Here is a 6,728-nt window from a genome sequence, read left to right as displayed (position 1 = left end):
ATCATGAAAAACATATCTTTAACATCTGTGATTGCCATGATTGGATGAGTTTTCTCCTGAATTGTTATTACCGGTTCAGCCATGTTAGGGACTGAGGCAGTTAGAGGGTCTGTATTAGCATTCAGTCGCCTAAAATCTACTGTAAGCTTCCACTTCTCCTTAGGTTTTTTCACTGGCCACACCGGCGAGTTGAAAGGAGAATGAGTATTTATCACCACTCCTTGCTCCTGAATTTCCTGCATAACTGGTTTGACACCTTCCTTTGTTCCCAGGGGGAGGGGATATTGTTTGACATTAGTTACTTTGCTAAGCGGCAGAGGGGCTGCAGTTTGAGGTAGCCCGATATTCAGCTGCGGTGTCCCAAGAGTCCACAACAATCCTTCTGAACCCTTCCATCCCCTTTCTTTAAGGGCATCTTTTAACAAGTGATTTTCTTCCTCTATCTCTTCCTTTTCTTCTATCTGCTGTTTTAACAAACAAATTACTTTCTCCTTCTCTGCTAACTGCTCTTCTTTCTCTGCTAATTGCTCTTCCAGGTTGGAGATTGTTTTCTGCAAAAGTTGTGCCAAATTTTCAAGGGATTCTATGATTTGTTTTTCATGGCTACGCCGCTTAGAGCGGTCTTCAATTGCTGCGACCAGGCAGGCTCCAAGGACTGCACAGATTATCGCTTTGCCTTTACCTGACCGTAATCTAGCCTCATTATGTATGGAAATCACTCGGCCTGTTACACTCTGTAAATTTGTCCAATTGTCTCGAGCCCACTCTTCCCCGGGCAGGGAGGGTCGAGCTCCATACTTTGCCAAGAGTGCATAGAACGAGTCAAGATTTTTTACTAATGGAGGGTTTTGATAAACATCTTTTTCAGTCATTCTTATTACGAAGGGGCTGAACTCACTTCGGGGAGGAAAACTTAGTTACACCACAGACGCAACAGCTGCTGCGTCGCCCTTCTCTTCCCTGAGTGGCTGAAGGGACCAAAATCTACCACGGGGAGGTTAAACTTAGTTGCAGACTTTCTCAGTTTGTCCCTTTCACTTCCCCAGGTAGTCGACCTCATTTATTGAGGGCAGTTCCCCCTTTTGCACTAAGAGATCCTTGCACTTGATCCTGATAGACAGAGCCCTCAATTCGAGTTTGGGGTGCAATACACCGAGGCGTGTGTGGTGTGCGGGAATCTCGAATCGCCCCCCTTGCTTTCTGGACACCTCTCACCCTTTTGGGTGTAGGGCCAGGTGCGGCTGGAGCGAAAAGTTATTCCCCTGTTACAGACCACACACAACCTGCACCCCCCTGTCTCTCAGGATCCTGTCCGTGACGCCAGTTTAATGTCACGGTCCACTCGGTGGACTCGTGATGATTCGTTTGCTACGATCTCGAAAGTGCAAAATTAAGGTGACCAACACCAAAGGGGATAGCAGTAATCAAACAGTGAAACTTTATTGGGTTGCCTGTGAAGAGGCACGCGATAGTTAGAGATGGGTGAAAGAAAGGAGAAAAGTAAAGTTAAGTTTTAGAGAGAAGAGGGAGAGAGGTTATAGCTACCACCGCTGATCTCACGACGTCCTAACGGTCCCGGGTCCAGCTGATGCTGCGTCGTCGATCGTCGTGGTCCTTGGTGGGGAAGCTTCCAATTTTCGTTGTCCAGAAGTCATCTTTTATGCTTAGTAACACACCTTGCTCCACCTCTGCCTCGGGGGTCTCCGCCCTTCTCAGAATTCAATTATCATATCTCCACCCCTCTCGAGCGAGGCCATCGCGCGTGCGCGGGGGGGAGTGTCCGAGGTGTGGTCAGTCTCGGAGGTGGGTAACCTTCAACCAGGAGGTGTGTTTTGGTATTATAATGAAGCAAAGTTCATCTGAGGTTCATGATTTCTTCATCGGTGTTATGGCAACAGTCACGATCCATCTTTTTGACAATGGCTATGCAATTATCACTAACTGCTGTGGCTAGGCCCAGGTACCGAACAGTAGCACAACACTCTTTGTACTGCACGGCTCAGGCACCAAAGAACAGCACTGCACTGCCTGCACCATACGGTTCAGTACTCAGGAGAACAGCACAGCACTGGCTGTGCCACACAGTTCTGCTTTCAGGAGCCTTTGCACCACATTCCATTCCAGGGGTCGGCAGCTGCGCTCCAAACAGGCCGTTGTCGGGTACCTCACTGTCCATGTCCCTGATGACAATGTTGAGACAATGCTGATCTTCTGACCGACTCTTACACCACCCCGTGGCTCAACATGGTCGTCAGGACATTGGGATCGCACGGTAGTAGCATAGTAGAAGAGGAAGAAAGAAATCAAAAGAAAGGGAGAGAGACAGAGAGAGAGAGAAGAAAGAAAGGAAATAACAGTGATCGAACAATCTGCAAAATTAAATTTATAAAATAATTATAATCAAAGCTATTAATATAAAAAAAAATTAATGGGATTTTAAAACATCAATTGTTTTGGGGATATCCACATTGGATGAGACATCAAACATATTGTGTGTGTTCAATACAAACATCAAACGTGTTAACCGATTCATCATTCTCCAGGTTATGACATACAATACTGCTGACAAAACCAAACTGATCAAAACCAATATCAAGAGAACCACGATGGGGTGACACAACTTGTTCAGGATGCCTGTAGCAGTAGGCGACCATCCGAAAAGTGTGTCCCACCATCTATGTTCTACATCCTTTTGCACTCTTTCCAAAATTCGGTGTATTTCTTTCACATTGTGATGAACAGTTATTAAGGTTTTCTGTCCGTTTTCCCCAATTTTTTCCAAAATCTCAATCAAATCTTTGTGTTGTAGTAACTGCTTTACCAAAGTGAGATTCATTCCAATGGGTGTAGGCAGCAATTCATGAATCAACGTGTAATTAGATTGCAAAAGTTGGTAAGATGTGACCGGGGCCGAATAAGAAAAGTCACACCCAATAATCTCAATAAAATTACAAACACAGAAATTTGAATAATTTTTAGTCTCTACAATTACCTTGTCCACAGATAAAAAATCACAAACAGTCCTCAAACATACACAGCCTTTGCCAATGTATATGAGTACTGTTTCAGGGTTTTCATTAGGATGAATCTCGAAATGACAAATATTTTGTTCAGTATCTAAACAAACATCTTGAGCCTCAATTGCGTTGCCTTCACAGATAAATCCTTGTTGTTCTCGCACAATGCAAGATTCCAAATTGACAGTTTGCCATTTTTCATCCACCTTTCGGGCCCATGCTCTATGCTCAAAAGGATAGAGTATAGCTCCGTTGTGGTTCAACCCTAATGCAATGGCGGGATAAATTGGGTATAGGGTAGCATTATATATAGTAAGCACAAAGGTTGTAGCTGTGTTTGTGATGGGGTCATAGGTAAAGTCACCAGATTCCACCAGGATTGGAGTTTCTTCTCAAAATCAGTGGCACTGTCCCAAATTATTTTCTGAATTTCAGTGGGGAGTGCCTTCTTCACCTTCTCTTATAATTGAGGCAGCTACCGACTGCATCCATACTTGAGCCTGGATACAGCTGAGAGCTAAAGAGAGGTTATTCTGGATCACCCCAAGTGCATCTGTAATCAATTCATGGTCCTTTACATTTACCTTTTCCCACTTTGGTAATATATTTGACAACAGCCACTGGTTAGTCCCCAGAGCCAATAAAGAAGATCACAAAGGCTGTTGTAAGTTAGCCAAATCACTAATTGAGGTAGCCAATTTGTTCATTATTACCTCTAAATTGATACTATTTAAAACTCCCAATCCTGTTCCCAAAACACTGGTTAGGTCTCTCCGTGTTCTTCTCGTGGAAAGAGTTCGTTTTTGCAGCCAGGTTGTCCATCCCTCGTAAGAAGCCTTTAGGAAGGGTGAGCAAGCTGGCTGAATGTCCAAAACATTGTTTTGCATCAGCAATTCAACTCGTTTGAGAGACCATGCCGGGTTAAGCAACATTTGTTGTTGGCCTGTATTCCTGATTACATATGGTCCTATTCCAAAGGTTTTTGGGCTAAGCACAACAGTTGGTTGGGTAGTAGGTATTACAACATCTATTTTGAGTTCTCCCCAGTATTTAGTGTTATTTTTACCACACATAACTTTATGGGCGTGCTGTACAGCAGTCAAATTTAGCCAACAATCTAGGTTTTAATTTTTACATAACAAAATAGGGTCATGAGGTCCAGCTCCATAACTGTTTGTGGGTTCAATGTGGGATTCAGTGATCAATCTGCATCTTATTGGGATGTTATCCCCTTGTACCACCATACTACAGTGGCTAAGTTTGGGAGACGGTCTTTGGGATAGTGTCCTAGAGTGCTAGTATGCTTGATGGTAGCTTGGGACCATGGCCATTCTGTATTCTTTTGGTTACAGGTTAGTGGTAAGATGCAGAAAAGTACTACCAATCCAATTAAGTGATTCATGTTATTCTTGGTGTCCCTCGGAGTTCTTCTGCAAGAATAAACCAGAACTTGCCTCTCTGAGGCAAAAATTAAAACCAGACAGAAAATTAGAATGATGGAATTATCCAGTGAGTATTTATCCGATGCTCCTTCCCTAGGGCATTGGAGGCTAACCTCCCACTCATTTTGCTCCCAGAAAGGGAGCCATTCAATACATCCCTTAAACACTGCATGGGAATCAGTGTATATGTGGACAGGGGGAGTGGTTTGTGCTTCGTGCTGGAAAACACTCCATACTGCAATTAATTCTCCTCTCTGGGCACTCCCTTCTCCCTCTGTTATTATCTGTTCATCAGTAGCAGTGTGGAGAGCTACTGTCCGGTATTGCCACACTTTTCCTTCTCGCTTTGCAGAAGCATCGGTAAACCAAACATTCACTGACTGATCGTGAAAGAAAGGAGGGGCCACCCGAATAACTGAGATAGGTTTGTCTTGGCTGCTGTCCAGGCTCTCTGTTTCTTGGACAGCTAAGTTTTTTAAAGCTCCTTCAGTCACTGGGAAAAGGTTACAATAGTGTTCAATCTGGGAATACCACTTTCGTACTGAGGCTCTCTGGGCCACCCCGTCAGGAGGGGGTGTCCCGCTAGTGACTGCTTTAATAACTTTAAACGGGCCTCTTAGCACGATTGGTTGTTGACGTGTGATCATCTCCACTTCTTGTGAGGGCTTTTGGATCTTTTCTAGGGGAATTTGCAAACCCAAGTTCTCCAAATGAGAGATTATGTTCTGTTGGGTTGCTATGCCTTCAGCTTTTGGTAGTTTCTTCAGTTTTTGGGCCAAAGCATGGTGAGATAGTGTAGGGGAATGTTTGTATTCCTGAGGCAGATGGATAAAGGTAAATTGTTGACCCTCCCACGTAAAAGCAAAACGATCTCTGTCTTCTGGTCGCAAAGGTATCATGAAAAACATATCTTTAACATCTGTGATTGCCATGATTGGATGAGTTTTCTCCTGAATTGTTATTACCGGTTCAGCCATGTTAGGGACTGAGGCAGTTAGAGGGTCTGTATTAGCATTCAGTCGCCTAAAATCTACTGTAAGCTTCCACTTCTCCTTAGGTTTTTTCACTGGCCACACCGGCGAGTTGAAAGGAGAATGAGTATTTATCACCACTCCTTGCTCCTGAATTTCCTGCATAACTGGTTTGACACCTTCCTTTGTTCCCAGGGGGAGGGGATATTGTTTGACATTAGTTACTTTGCTAAGCGGCAGAGGGGCTGCAGTTTGAGGTAGCCCGATATTCAGCTGCGGTGTCCCAAGAGTCCACAACAATCCTTCTGAACCCTTCCATCCCCTTTCTTTAAGGGCATCTTTTAACAAGTGATTTTCTTCCTCTATCTCTTCCTTTTCTTCTATCTGCTGTTTTAACAAACAAATTACTTTCTCCTTCTCTGCTAACTGCTCTTCTTTCTCTGCTAATTGCTCTTCCAGGTTGGAGATTGTTTTCTGCAAAAGTTGTGCCAAATTTTCAAGGGATTCTATGATTTGTTTTTCATGGCTACGCCGCTTAGAGCGGTCTTCAATTGCTGCGACCAGGCAGGCTCCAAGGACTGCACAGATTATCGCTTTGCCTTTACCTGACCGTAATCTAGCCTCATTATGTATGGAAATCACTCGGCCTGTTACACTCTGTAAATTTGTCCAATTGTCTCGAGCCCACTCTTCCCCGGGCAGGGAGGGTCGAGCTCCATACTTTGCCAAGAGTGCATAGAACGAGTCAAGATTTTTTACTAATGGAGGGTTTTGATAAACATCTTTTTCAGTCATTCTTATTACGAAGGGGCTGAACTCACTTCGGGGAGGAAAACTTAGTTACACCACAGACGCAACAGCTGCTGCGTCGCCCTTCTCTTCCCTGAGTGGCTGAAGGGACCAAAATCTACCACGGGGAGGTTAAACTTAGTTGCAGACTTTCTCAGTTTGTCCCTTTCACTTCCCCAGGTAGTCGACCTCATTTATTGAGGGCAGTTCCCCCTTTTGCACTAAGAGATCCTTGCACTTGATCCTGATAGACAGAGCCCTCAATTCGAGTTTGGGGTGCAATACACCGAGGCGTGTGTGGTGTGCGGGAATCTCGAATCGCCCCCCTTGCTTTCTGGACACCTCTCACCCTTTTGGGTGTAGGGCCAGGTGCGGCTGGAGCGAAAAGTTATTCCCCTGTTACAGACCACACACAACCTGCACCCCCCTGTCTCTCAGGATCCTGTCCGTGACGCCAGTTTAATGTCACGGTCCACTCGGTGGACTCGTGATGATTCGTTTGCTACGAT

The sequence above is a fragment of the Strix aluco genome, unplaced genomic scaffold (assembly GCF_031877795.1).
Source record: "Strix aluco isolate bStrAlu1 unplaced genomic scaffold, bStrAlu1.hap1 HAP1_SCAFFOLD_82, whole genome shotgun sequence".
NCBI classification, from domain to species: Eukaryota; Metazoa; Chordata; class Aves; order Strigiformes; family Strigidae; genus Strix; species Strix aluco.
This window is presented reverse-complemented; position numbering follows the sequence as displayed.